Raw genomic sequence first — 15,412 nt, 5'->3', positions numbered from 1 at the left:
CACTGACCACTATAATTTAAAGGCCCCCTTAGAAAGTGGACTTGTTTGTGTTGCTACTTCAAGATGTTACTGATTTTACAACTACAGTTGGGAAATGGGACCAAAGAGAAAATGGAATACTGTATGTGCTTAGCTTAAAGTGATACTTAAATTTTCTGTCCAAATTAGTCCTTTGCATTATACATTTTCTTTGTTTTAACACCTCTGTTAAATTATCACTTAAGACATAAGCATACATACATGAATATAAAAGAAAACGGAGCAAACCAAATTAAATTTTCCAGTTTCATACATTATACATGTATGTTCTTTTTTTATAACTGTCAATCTGGCATTATGTAAATTGTTCAGTTCCTGCCTTCCCTTAAACCTCTCTTCTCTTGAACATCTATGTAATTTGCCGTTTCCTTTTTCTAAAGATCCCATTTCCAGATCTCTCTGTTAATATTTAAAATACAGTTGGTTCAGACTTTGATTTTCATTTTCTAGAAGTTGCTTTTTTGGCAACTATCAAAATTAAACGTAACAAGGCCTGTTGTATATAGGCAATTTGGATCCAGTGTCCCAGCTCAAAACAATAATCTCCTTAGTTACACTGGTGAATAGATCATGCTGGAGAGACATATACGTGTCCCAGACATTATCCCTCCTCTGGATTAGGCTTTCTGTTCACCTGATGCATAGCCCTTCCCCTGACCATCTTCAAACACATCTGGACCAGTGAATGGAAAATCACAGATTCACTCCTAGGGTGGTGCACATGTACCTTATGGACAGAGGCAGTCCGTAAACAAAAAAAAGTCAAACCCCGCTTGCTGACCTTTGTTGTCTTTCCCCTAGGGATAGAAAATTGCATAAAATCTGAGTTAAACTGGTTAGGCTCTTGAGACATCAGTGAAGTAATCTCCTAAGAACCTTTAAGATAGGAACAATTGCCCAAAATTGACAGCTGGACCCACAGGCATTACCTAACCTAAAATTGCATGTTACAGCTTGTGCTCTCATTTACACTGATTTCTGTCTGTTCTTTCCTTAACTCTGTTCCCCTCCCAGAAGTGAAAAAACAGCTTGCATGCTTTCAGAAAACATTAACTTTTAGCTCTAATTGAAAGTGCGCTGGCTTTCTTTTAGAGAAAACTAAATTATACACTTTATTCACTTCCAGTAATTTCAATCTTTATTTTTTCATTGAACTGTTTGATCTTGTACGTTTAAATTTTGCATCTTCCTCATCAAAGAATGCTCATAACTTTAGATATTGTTTTCACCTACAGACAGCTCATCTCCATGGAAATGTAGTAGTCAGCAATGAGAGAAAAGAAAAAAGCTAACAACTTTGCAGAAGCAAATGTTTTAATGATAATGGTTGATTCCAGCAGGAAATGCTGTATAGCCTTTAATCATGCTAGTAGCTTCTCTCTTGTACATTAGGATATGGACCTACCTGATTAGCAAGTAGTAAATTTACTAGTACCTCCATTACCCTTTTACTACAGAGTTACTTACATGGTATAGCTGGCTTCCAGATTCCTGTCTTTTACTCTTTCACCCTACCTTTGCTTCATCCTAGTGAACCAGTACATTTCTCCCCTAGTCTGTTTCCACATGGTCTGCTGTGGTATTTACGGTATTCATCAGGTGTGGTCTTGCCCCTCTCCTGCATGTCTGTCTTCTAGCTCTGGTTCTTCAAAAAGGTGTTTCAACATACACCTCTTTTTAAGCTCCTTTCCACAGAAAGATCTAGAAAGTGTGAGTGTAAAGTCAAAATACACTTGAATCTCCCTGTAAAAATAATGATATAGAAGAATAAAATAGGGCAGCATCACAGCTGTCGGCTCTATGTGGAAAAGAGTTTGACGACATCTATAAATTGAGGAGGAGAGAGTGCTCAAATGCTATCTATATATACTTGCAGAGATAATTGCAACAAGCCTGACACCTGCCTGAGCAATCCTAATGGACTGTTTCCCCAAATATAGGGTGATATTCCAAGATTTAGTCCACTGATCTTAGTATTGTTGGTGTTGTCTCAAGTAAAAGAAACTGCATTTTTCATTGCCCAAAACACTGTTTTTAAGTGGAGACACCAGAGTCCAATATTTTGGTTTCTGCTGCATCCCTCAAACTAATATTTTACAGTCACCAGTCATAAGAATCTTATTTTACAGTCACCAGTCAAAATCCTCAAGACAGAGTAAAGAGCTCTGAACAGGCCCGAATAGAGAGTTTTTGCATTCCCCAATTTGTCTGTAGGTGCACTCAAATGTCTCACACAGATTATATTTCCAATGGGAGATTTTTTTTTTAAGAACAAGAAATGTCTTTATTAAATTATCACATATAATATAGGCATAAATGAAAACAAACCATATTGACATAATTTTAGTTGCAAACAATATACATCAGTTATGATCTATCCAGTCGTTTTCAGACATTACATAGCTCATTCAAATCCTGCCTTCTTTTAAACTTTGTTCCTTCTCTGCATGCATTTTTTCCCACAATTCCTGTTTTTTTTTCTGTGCAATTTGCTCCTACCCTTTTCTAAAGATCCTAATTCCAGTTGTTTTAGCTCTGTTACTAAATTCATTATTTCTTGTACAGTTGGTTTAGGCTTTGATTTCCATTTTCTAGTAATTGCTTCTTGGCAGCTACCATAATTTAAAACTAGCAAGGCCGTACTATGTCTAGACAATTCCGATTTTGTATCATATCTTTAAAAAATAAAGTAATTTCCTTAGTAACACCAGTTTGCTCACCCAGTATCTCTGACAAAGTGGTCTGCAGGGAATCTTCAGTCTGCCAACTGATTACACTCCTAGAAAATATTTCCCCAATTACTTCTTTCTTCCCTATCACACCTCCAGCATTTGCTGTCTACCCGGGCTATACAAATATCTATGTAAACGCTTCCAAGCACAGATCCTAAATCGTCGTAGACTTTGTTGCATATTTGTAAGACATAACATATATCCTCCCATTGTTTCTTTGTGAATTGCTTATCCATTCTCTTCCCAATCCTTTCTAACTTCTGATAGATTCTTACAGTTATCGTGCAATATTTTGTATGTTTTACTAATTATTCCTTTTTTAACAGAAGCTTCTGTTCTAGATTTTACTAAAAGCTTTACCAGTGCTGGTTTTTCACTTAGAATCCCCTTATTTCTTTCTCTCTCTTTGCCTATACTCTTGTATCTGTCCTTGATGAAGAAGGCAGTCTCTAGCTTGCAATCCAAGTAAATGCTTGGCCTCTTCCCATTCTGTTATTTTTCCCTCTCTAATTATTTGCTGCCAGTACCTTGGTTCTTTTGCCAGTTTTCTCCAGTAATTTCCAGCCCCCTCTTGCCTATTGTCTGCAGCTCTAATCACAGTCATCCCTATCAGCAGAATCTCCTTTCTCCATTCCCATGTTGGCTTAGTTCTTAGAATAATTTCTGCTACTTATTAAATGTAATATTCTGTATGGTTATTATTCTGCTTAAAGATCTGCATCCAAAATCCCAGTGTCTCCTTGTTTCTTGAGCTTCCCTCCTGTTTCATCATCAGCTCTTTCCACTTAGAATTATATGTTTCTGCTTGTGCTGTGTGTAGGAGTCTTAAATGTGTAGCTCTGAAATACTCCTCAGATAATCCCAAACCGCCTTGTTCAATTGGAAGAATCACCTTATCCCACTTGCTGTCTTCCACTCCCAGATAAGTCAGCTTTTTATTAATTGCTACCCACAACTTCTCTTCTGGTTGATAAAAAGTTTGCCTGATCTATGTATAAAACTAAAGGGACTAAAAACATTTTAACTGCTTGCATCTTACTATCCATATCCATATAACAGAGCTTCCAATTTCTCAGTTTTTGTATTATCTTTTGTTTAGTCTCTTCACACAAATCTTTAGCTGCCACATCAGAATCCTTTTTAATCCATAGTCCTAAAGTACTTTGTTTTATAATGGCCCATAAATATAGATACTGCTAAACCAATTTATGTGTGGATACATAATTTATAGATGTTGCCTTTGTTTTAGCTTCATTAGTTTTGTATCCTGAAAAGATTTTAAACTGCATCAAAATGTTCCTAAAAATTGAAATGTCCTTTCCTGGTTTTATCGGCTATAAAATATCTGCAAATAGCCAGATTTTCTTGACTATCATAGCAATTATATCCTTGAATTTCTGAGTCCATTATTTTTTTGCCAGTATTTCTAAATGTAATGAATATAACAGAGGAAAGAAGACACCCAGTCTGGTTCCTCTGTTCGAACACAAATTATCAGAGAGGAACCCACCTGATTTAATTGTCATTTCTTGTTCCTCATATATCCTCCTAATCAGTTTTATACTTTTATTAGGGAATGCAAATGCTTCCATTTCTTTGCTCGTAAACTCCCAGCTTACTCTTGTCAAATGCGTTCTCAGCATCAAGACCCAACAACAACAGTGGTATTTTCATACATTCTGCTTCTAGCTGGATCATCAATGTTCTGTTAATGTTAAATGTTTGCCTCCCCCAACAAAACAACATTGATCCATATCTGTCAATTTTGCCATCACCTTTGCCATTCTTTTAGCCATTATATCCATAAACACTTTATAATCATGATTTAGGATTGAAATGGTTCTGTACAAAGCTGGATCTGATGGGTCTTTACCCTCTCTAGGTATTACAGCCACCACCACTTTCATCCAAGATGTTGGTGCTTCTCCTCCTCTTAAAATGCTATTAAAGAAAACTTTCCAGATCTTTGTTTTTTCCCTCCTAGCTTCCAAACTTCCATGGGAATACCATTTATTCCTGGGGCTTTCCTGCGGATTGGTTATACATCACCATTTTATCTCATCTCCTCCTATCCTAATTTTTAATAATTGAGCCTCATCTACCTCTAATCTTGGCATATTTAATTCTTCCATAAACATTTCCATTTGTACCTTTTCTTGATTTCCATATTTCTCTACTTTGTACAGGCCTTCATAAATATTTCTGAAATGTTTATAGTACCTCTACAAGATCTTTTATCTTCCTTTGTTATAGGCTCCCTAAGCTTGGCAACAGCTCTTCCTGCTTTCTGTTGCCTGAGTCACTGTGATAACATTTTTTGTGCTCTGGAGTTCTTATCTGAAACAGTTGCTTAACAGCAATCTTTCTAAACTTGTGCATATTATTGAGATCATCCTTTTTTAGCATTTTGCAATTGCTCCTCTTGTTCTGAGATTCCCCCTGTTCTGTAACACTAGCATTTGTTGGTCCCCAATTAGACACCCCACTCCACCTTAGAACCTGACTATGGTATTACAGACTTTGGTGAATTCACCTTTTGAACCTCCAGTTAAAGTAGACCTTAAGTTTCTCTCATGGAAAATGGTCTTTCTGGTAGCCATAACTTCAGCAAGACAATTTTCTGAACTCAAAGCACTTTCTTCAAAACCACCATATTAGATTTTTTTTCACATAGTTACTTTATGCACTAATCCTACCCTTCTACCAGAAGTTACAGCTAAAACTGATATCAGTCAGGTGATCAATTTACCGGTTTTCGTTACCAAATTAGACAATAAAGAAGGCTATACCCAGGAAGTATGAAAATGTACAACACAGATGCATAGTTATGGTGAGTACTTAACTTTTTTTATTGAAAGCCCTCAAAAGAAAAAAAAAGCAAATACATGCCAATACACCCCTAAAACCTACTACTTAATATTAACGTACAAAACTATGTATATCTTCCGATATTGAAGTTGTACCCTCCTAATAGGAACAATTGTCCCAAACTGTGATAGCCACGCTTACAGACTTTGGTTAACCTAAAAGGAAGGTCATCCACGCTAAAACGAATGGTGCATCCTTTGCTTCTACAGTGCTGTCCAGTTTTGTCTTACCTTTATTGCTCTCCCGGATTGGGAGAACACTTGAATGCTTTCAAAAAACATCATCTCCTAGCCATTGAAAGAAAGAAGTAGCCTGTTTTTATTGCTCTTTATCAGATATTCTGCATGGACACATGAGAACCAGGTACAGAGTTACTTCAAGTATTTATTTCTTTGCCAGAGGAAAGCTTTATTATATTCAATTTTTATTTGCATTCTCTTAAAACTTATTACTAGATCAAGCCGAGCCTTAATCCAGTCATTCCCCTATGTAAGAATGAGAAAAAAAATCACATACATTTTTCTTGAATCATGCTTTTTTGACCAGACTTTTATTCTTTTTTACATTACAGTACCTACGTTTCTTAAAAATGAACAAGGAGAAAGAGGGGCAAAAAAACAAGGGCACCTGTTTACTTCAGTATCCCCATCATACATGAAAGTAATTGAGAAAACTTTACTTTATAGCATGCAGATTATATCATGCATTATAAAAATACTACTGTTAAAACAACATTTTGTTTTACTTAGTTAATTCTCTCCCTCCTTTTCCCCTCCCCTTAGTGTTCTTCAAGCATTAATAACATGAAGTAGGATGTATACTTTAGACTCCCCTACAAGTTTAACAAAGTCAAAAAAGTCCAATATTTCCAGATTTTCTTCTGTCATGTTTCACAATTATAATTAATGCTTTGTAATCCCACATTTGTTTCAGTTTCTGATTTGCTGGTTTTATTCCTGTCAATCTTCATCTGTCATGTCCCATCTCTGATTCATATCCAATATACTCCTGGTTCTTTGAGTCAACTCTTAATGATTTTGTCCTTCCAGGAAAGAATATTCTGAAGATAGCAGAGTACAGCAGTTGAAATCTCATGCCTGCTTCTCAACATTCCCTGATTAGAGTAAACTTACTCCTCCTGTTCTGCCTGGTGTACAATGAGTAATCATTTTCCACAAACACACCGTCTCCCACTTTTAGTACTTTGTCCTTCTGCCACAATTTTGTCAGAATCAGCTCCTCCTGGTGGTAGGATTGCATCTTTACTATTGAAGGTCTAGGTTGTTTTCTCATGGTCAGGTTTGGAACATACATACAGTGTCCTTTCAGTTAACGACTCCTGCTGTGGAATAACCAGTCCAGTTGCTTATTTGTGCTTTCATAAAATATATACAGTCTGTTCCTTCCAGCTTCTGTGGTACAGCAGAAAATTCCAGGTTTTCCCTACAAGCTCTGCCCTCTAATTATATTATTTTTTTGAAACGTCTCTTTTTGAGCAGTTTCATATTCAGCCAGCCTTTTCTTTATTTTGACCTTTGATTTTTTTGCAGTTTTATCACTTCATTTGAATATTTGTTTAAAGCTTCTTCCATTTTTGCCAGCCTTTCATTATTTCAGTTGATGTACTCAATCAGTATTTTATTTTATTCAGCTTCAAGTACATTTGACTTATTTTTTTGTCTAGGTTACTGGAAGTCATGTCTTGCACCAAAGCTGGAACTTGCATTGCTTTTTGCTGAACAGCTGCCGAATTCTTCCCAGTCAGTGTTTTTTTTCTCCCCATTTGTGATTAATTTTCTTTCCGGTTCTCTGAATTTATTTTAGCTGGCAACCAAGCAGTGTACTTAGTTGCCAGTTATTGAAATTTACCCAAAAAATATGAGTTTACAGGCTCTATTTTCTGAGTTTCTGTTTTCACACTGTGAAATGAATCTGTTACTCAATGTGCAGCCATCTTGGAAGTCCCCAGCGAGAGATCTCCTTGATAAAATACTGCAGTCAATAGAGGGAATTCTTGACAGCTTGAATCCAAGTTCAAATCACAGACTTCCACTACATCAGTGGGTAGCCCTATGATGGTATTTGTAGTATATAGTGTCAGGATCATAGTGTCATATGGCGCGCTGTGCAGTTCCCTGAAATGACCCCCCCCCAACAGAAAGCTGAGATGCAAATAAAAAAAATAAAGTAAATCAATAAACAGGTATTCTTTCAAATTTGAAGACTGAAAAGCTGTTCTTGGAAACTGTAGGTAGCTGCTTGCTACAGTTAAATCACCGCACATGGAGCACTTCAGCCCATTGTATTATTGCTGTTCTTTTATGAAGTGCTATATCATTCTGAGAGTGGTTTCCATTATTCCATCTTCTTGGAAGCAATTTACTCAAAAGTTGTGTAGGAAAGAAAATATATTTTCCATCTGGGCAACCCTATGACAAGTACATTGGTATCTCCTGTTACCTCTCCTGTCCTTCAGGGTCTTTATGAACGTTTTGGCACAAGTTTGAGCTATTGTACTGTTGAGGTTCAACTGGTACATGTTCCGTCTTTTACAAATGTTCAGGGTGCAAAACCAGTAGCCACATCTAAGGTCTGCAGGGGTATGGATATTTAGCCTTTTTTAATCCAATTTTACAGATCTGGTTCTGCTTTGAGTCATCAGTTTAACTTGTAAAATCCTACTAGGTTATCGTATTGATCACTCGTGCGTTATCCTTAGCTATAGAGGTTATATCCTGCAAAGAATACAACAGCTGGCCAGCTTCCAGAGTTGCAGGGCACCTACCATGTGCCCAAATTGGTTGTCCTCTCAAGCTGAGCTAACCAAAAAGACAGGTTTGGGTGCCAAGCCCATCAGAGCTTTCCTGCTGTTGGAGAGTGCTACTGTGCGGTCTTTTAAGCATTGATTGTGCTGTTCCTTTGCTAGGCAGGTAAGTTCCTGTTGGGGGGGAAATAACTTACACATTTTAAAAGGAATGTCTGTTTTATTATACTTTCCTGTTTAGGAAGGTTATTTTTAAGATGCTAGCTTGTTTTAATGGACTGTCAAGACTTTAAATGTGTTAAGTGTTCTTTTTTCCTGTAAGTTTTAAAAGTTGTTTAAAGTAATTGCAAAAAGACATTTTTCTGTAGAGAAGTTGTGTTAAAATACCATCATCCCGCAAAAGTAAAATAAAAGTACTTTATGCTGTGTCTTTGTGTGAAAAAGTGAATTTACTGGCTCTTGCTGTGGGTTTTTCCTGGGAAAGAGGCATGCTTGTTGAGTTTGACCATGGAACATGCTACCCATCCCATGGTTGGCCTGCTAAACCACACACAAAAAAAAAAAAAAATTAAGCAAATGGCCTTTGTCACCTCAGTAGGCTGGCAGTTTGCCTCAGCTGCAAGTGGATGACTCTGCCATGGCCATAGCTTATTCCTCAGACCACTCCTCTTTTACCACTGATGGTGTAACCCCTGCAGTCACTAGACAGTGGATTAGCCTTGACCTCTGCGGCTGTTGAGATCTCCACAGTGGGAAATGGAGAGTAGCTGTAGTTGGTCCTGGGAGAAGGAACAGGGGGGACGGCTTCTCTGTTTAGTCAGAATGTTGTGCCTATCCACGGAGAAGCTGCTGTTGCCATTAACGTTGTTGACCACATTTTTCCTGTCAAAAAGAAACCGAAACCCAAACATGTAAATACTTGTGCTCAAATTTCACTGGACAAGTGTAATTTACTGGATCTGCCTCAGGGTTCAGTTTGGACTAATCCTTCTTTTAAGGTGGCTTTTGGTAAGTGGTACTACTTTTCCTGAAGAGATTCAAGATTCCAGATGGCTTAGTGGTTAAGGTCTTTACCTCCCATGCTCAAGGTTCAATCCTGACCACCGACTAATGCCTGTTTAGAGTTTGCATGTTCTCCCTGTGTCTCTGTGGGGTTTCTCTCATGTCCAAAAAAAATGCTGAGTGCTTCCATCTCAAACTTGCCAATGTATGGAGCTGTGGGCAGCAGCACGGACTCTACTTGTTGCCCTATAGAAGGAAGAGTTGTACAGACCAACCTCGTTGGGCATCTACTGTGGTGCGCAGTATCCTCAAGATAGGAGAACACGGATCACAGACTGCATGCCATGGCAGGGCTAGCCACTTGGTGTAAAATATGGCTCTAGGTGATTGTCATGTTGACTAATGTTGCCAAAATGGGCATGAGTAGTTACCAGTGATAAGTGGGTTGAGGACCTGACCTACTCTGACCCACGCCAGGGACCCTTGCTAACAGTGGGAAGGGTATATGTGCCCCTATTGGCCAGTATGTGCCCGTCCTAAAGCACAACAGCCCTGGGTTAATATGCTACTGGCTAGTTGCCCAGCCTGGGTTACGTCTGATGGTGCTGTTGAGCAAAAGCTGGACATAAAACCAATTAACCTGCCAAACATGAACTAAGAATGGCTACACTTACGTAGGTTCACTGACAGGACACTGTTTGGAAGTGGATGACATGATGATACGGAGGAGGATGAACATCTTGTGCATCTAAGAGACTAGATGGAAGGGCAGTGGAGCAAAGCCACTTGGCTTGGGATCCATAGTCTACTACTCGGGTGGGGGGCAGGCTAGAAATGGTGTAGAAATTGTGGTGAGAGAGGCTTCAGAAGGCAGTAAGGGATATCATCAGAATTAATGACAGACTCATGGCAGTCAGACTCCAGCGTAATGATAGGGCAGTATTCATAATCTCAGCCTATGCCCCACAGCAGGGTTGTGAAAGTGAGGAAAAGAGTGCATTCAGACAGCAGTTGCATGACCTACTAGATAAAGCAGGACAACATGAATTGGTGTTGATAATGGGTGACTTGAATGCACATATTGGGACAGACAGAACAGGATATGAGGACTGCCTGCGTCCACATGGATGGGGCAACAGGAGTAAAGGAGAAGCCATTCTAGGATGGCTTGATAGTAGCCAACACATGGTTCAGAAAGAGACAATCACGAGATCACATACAAGAGTAGTCAAAATGCAACTCTGGTAGATTTCTTCCTAGTAAGGAAAAGGCACTGGGGTAGAATCCATGATTGCAAAGTCATCACCAGTGAAAACAGTCAGCCCACAGCATAAACCACTAGTTGCCACAATCAGCTGCAAGCAGTGGTCAAAGAAGGCTCTAATGTCAACAGAGATACAGGCTGAAGACCTGAAAGTTGACTGGAGAGAAAGTACAACAGTTCAAGGAACTACTCAGGGCTCTAACACCCTAGGAAGAGGAAGAAATGGGTGGAGTTGAAGCAGAATGGCAGCACCTAAAACAGCACGTGTTAGGGCTACATAAGATATGTGGCCAACCAGGTATGGAAATAATGTACATAAGGAAAGTTGGTGGTGGAATGTAGAAGTCCAGGAAGTCATCAAAAGAAAGGAGTGCAGGAAGAAGTGGGAGATAGAAAAGACTGACCAGGCTAGGAAGGACTACTGGTTGGCTAACAAAGAAGCTAAGAACGAAGTTGCAATAGTAAAGAATAGGGCATTGGAGGTACTCTACCAGCTTCTGGAAAGTGACTCAGTAAGGGGCACAAAGAAACTATATTTTTATTTATTTTACATTTTGTTTACTGGGATACTGACTGGACATGTCCATTTATAGCGGAGGCCCGGGGAGAAAAGCTCCACATTCAGTACAGAAAAACTAATATTTGAACAATATGATAACAATATGATCATCTATACAGAAACAAAAAATTGACAATAGATAAAAATACAACTTTTGATGCAAAAACAAAAATTGACACTAGATAAATACAACTTTTGATACAGAAACAGAAATTTTCCCTAGATAAGCATTACAACTGACTATAGAGACTGACGGAGACTACTTATAGAAATTAATTTGTGTAAGTTCATCATGAGCTAGTATAAATATTAGAAACTTGAGCAGAAAATATAATCCCTGCTACTGTAGAAAAATTATAGTAGGTATAATTGGATGTGAAGCTATCTGGGGTGGTAGAAACAATTAAGGTTAGGTAATGCATGGACATAGCCAGGAATTCATTGTGTAATTTAAGTGAGTTTTTGAACAGCGTAATAGTGGAGGTAGAAGATAAAGCAGGGGAAGGTTATTCCAGGATTCAGCTGCATTATGGGAGAATAGTGCTTTACCTGCTGTGTTAGCCTTAGAGATACAAAGTAGTGATTTGTCAGTGGAACGAAGGGGACAATTTGATTTGTAGGGCGTGAGTAGGTGACTTAGTGCTGGGGTTCTATCCGGATGTCTCACAATATTGTAGGCAATGATTAGTTGATGGTAATTAAGTAGTTGGGGAAATTCTAACCATTGTAGTGCCTTTAGAGCCTGACAGTGACGGGATCTGAAGGTGCAGTTATTAGCGAACTTGGCAGTTTTGCTGTAACATGTCACAAGTCTAGCAAGGTCAAGCAAAGTCATGTTTTCTAAAATGGGTAAGGATTGGTGCCGCATACATTAGTGGACAATAGATTGGTTTGGGTTAGGGAGATTCTTGCTTGTTTTGAGAGAAAGATTTTGTGTCTGTATAGTGTTCCCATTTTTTTATGGACTTTGTTGATGGTTTGCGAAATGTGGAATCAAACTGTAGGTTTTTAGTTAGACACCCTTCATAAGGGATGCCAGCAACAACCTACTCACTAGTCCAAAGGACATCAAAGGCAGATGGAAGGAGTATTTCCAGCAGCTTCTGAATGAAGAAAACCCCACAGAAGCTGTACTGCCCCAGAAACAGCCTACAATGAGAGAAGAGGAGCCCATCCTAGAAGAAGTAAGGACAGCACTAAGGAAGATGAAGTCGGGGAAAGCAGCAGGCTCAGATGATGTCACAGCAGATATGATAAAGATGCTGGGTGAGATAAGGGAGAAATGGCTCCTGAGGGCGTACTAAGTGTGGAGAGAAAGGCGCATCCCAGATGACTGGAGAATAAGCATACTTGTGACATTGTACAAGAACATAGGGGACATCTGCAACTGTGGGCAGTACAGAGGCATCAAACTCCTATCACATTTCATGAAAGTTCTGGAGGTGCTGATTGAAAAACAGATATGTACAGCAGTAGAAAGTAAGATGGGAGATGAGCAGTTTGGATTCAGATCAGGATGCAGCACAACTGACCCGATGTTTGCATTAAGACAGATACTTGAGAAGAAGCTAGACATGAGGAGAGTCCAACTGGGCTTTCCTAGACTTGGAGAAAACATATGACAAGGTCACAAGAAAGATCTCTGCAGTACTGTGGTGGTTTGAAGAACCAGAAACATTGGTAGAATTAGTGCAGGCTATGTACAAGGACCCAGTGACTCAAGTACAAACAGTGTTCGGCCTCCCAGAGGGGTTCCCAGTGGGAGTGGATGTACATCAGGGTTCAGCTCTGAGCCCACTGCTGTTCATACCGGTGATGGACTACATTAGCAAACAGGTTGGAGGGGATGGATCAACAAAGCTGCTGTATGCAGACGATGTGGCAGTACAGGCAGACTCTGAGCTAGAACTTCAGCAAAGGATAGGAGAATGGAATGCAAATCTGAAGGCGCATGGGATGAAACCCCCTAAGCACAGACAAGACTGTGGTAATGGCAGCAAATTGGGGAAATCAGAAGAAGCTGAGAATAGAGATAGAAGGGAAGATAGCGGAACAGGTAAACAGCTTCAAGTATGTGGGGGGAGGGGTAGTTGAGGAGTGGAGCAGTCTGAATGAAGAGGTCAAAGCTAGAATCAGAGGGACTGCGGCTAACTGGCATATAGAATATCAGGTGTAGTCCATCACAGAAGAATGCTAAAGTAGCTGAAAAGTAAGGTGTACAAGACAGTGGTGCGACCGGTACTACTGCATGGTACAGAAACCTGGGATGTAAAGGCAGAACAGTTGAAGAAGCTAGAGGTGATGGAAATGAAGTGCCTGAGATGGGTGGTAGGATGCACACTGTGGGACAGATGAAAAAAATGAGGACATAAGAGCCGAAGCCAAAGTAGCTCCACTTGCAGAAAAGATCAAAGAGAACAGATTATGAAGTTTGGGCACATGTGTAGAAAATCAGAAGACAATCTGGTGAGGAAGATTTGGGACAGACAGGAAAGAAGGTAAGAGGATGGGAGGAGATCCAGCAAAAAGTTGGATGGATTATGTGAAAGAAGATCTGCGACAGTCGGGCATGACTGTTTAAGAAAGCAGGAGTGTGGCACTGAATCGAGAAAGTTGACAACATTTAACACGATACCCTGACCCCATATAGAAAATGGTAAAAGGGGCTGATGATGATTCAAGATTCTGAATCTGGACAGAAAGATGAAGTGATGCAGAGTTTTCTCCTCATTTTTCTGATCAGACTTAGAGGAGAGCTCATTGTCTGATTCTCCCTGTAATGTTTTCTCTTTCTCTAAGACTATTTCCAGACTCTGCCAGTGTTTTCATTGGGAGAATACTGAGGTTTTTCAGTCCCTCGAAAAATACTGTGTGCTGTTACAGAAGGAATTTCCAGAACCATCACCCATTCTTACAGTTCTGTTAGCTTTGGAGGATGCGTGTCACTGCCTGCAGTTTTTTTTTCTGATAGTCAGCCTGTTGCTCCTAAAAAGACAGCTGGAATGTATAGTGTCGCAGTCTTTTGAGCTTTAATACAGTATTCCCAAACCTGACCCAACAGCTATAGCTTTAGTTAATCCAACTACTGTTAAACGTTTGATTAATTCCAAACCTACTCTTTTTGACAAGGATGCCAGGACTATTGATATGCATGGGTAAAGGTGTATGCTTCTGCAAGTTTGATTTTCAGAATTTTGAATTATCAGACTTGTATGTTTATTCTAATTGTGAAAGTATGAAGTATGTTTTGTATGCAGTATCTTCCTGTGAGGAAGAATCTGCTTTATATAATTTAGGTTCTTCAACTGGACAAGTCACTAAGTGACTACTCATTGTTTACTTTGTGCGTGTGTGTGTGAGAGAGAGAGTGACTCTTGTTGATATTCCTTCCAGGGTTGTGGCCGTTGATAATTGTATTAAGGAAGTCTGCCTGGCTGCATTTTCAGAGCCTCCCAGATGATATGAAAAAAATAAGATTTTAAATTCTCTTTTCAATAGAGATTTAGTTTTTGGCCTCCTCTGCTGCAAAGGTTATCAACAATGATTAAAAAAAAAGTATAGGAATCTGTAAGATTTGTCAGCCCTTCTTTTCCAATTTTTTCTAAGGGATTCTGTAACCCCACTTCCAATTTTTTTTTTTTTTGGGGGGGGGGGTCTCAACAGTGGCTAAACAGACATTTAAGAAGAAATGACGGGGTTCCAAAAAAGAATTTAAGAACCCCCATAACCAAGGACAGTCTAGCAAGTCAGAATGACTATTTAAGGGACCTTGTCCTTTCCTCTCACCCTGCCTGTCCTATTTCTCTTCTGGAAGATCTGCATCTCCACTTTTCTCTTTGGTGACAGATGGTTTCAGGCAAATGGGTTCTGAAGATCATTCATCAAGGTTACAGATGGCATTGGGAAGAAATCCCTCCTTTTCATGGGGAAATTCCTCATCCATCAGACCATGCTCTTTTATTTCTTCTTGTCCTTCAACACATACTGTCCCAAGGAGTTTTTATTCAAGACTGCTTTTAGTGCAAGATGTGGGGGACACCAGGGACAGATACAGGCATATAAATATAAAAGAGATGATTGCCCTCATCAAGGCACTCTACTGTCTAAATCATCTTTGGTCCCTTGGAGCTCTTCGGGTTGTTACAGGCAGTACCACAATCATGTGATACATCAGCAAGCAAGCA

General features: G+C 39.4%; 1 protein-coding gene across 1 annotated transcript in view; it reads left to right on the top strand.

Moving 5' to 3' along the window:
• Positions 1–15,412, top strand: part of HGSNAT (heparan-alpha-glucosaminide N-acetyltransferase) — a gene marked incomplete in the record, with an annotated part of 974,112 nt that overhangs the window by 265,760 nt on the left and 692,940 nt on the right.

The sequence above is a fragment of the Protopterus annectens genome, chromosome 17.part0 (assembly GCF_019279795.1).
Source record: "Protopterus annectens isolate FY-2018-M chromosome 17.part0, PAN1.0, whole genome shotgun sequence".
NCBI lineage: Eukaryota > Metazoa > Chordata > Ceratodontiformes > Protopteridae > Protopterus > Protopterus annectens.
Note: the sequence above shows the minus strand (reverse complement) of the source record. Positions and strands in the feature narration are given on the sequence as shown.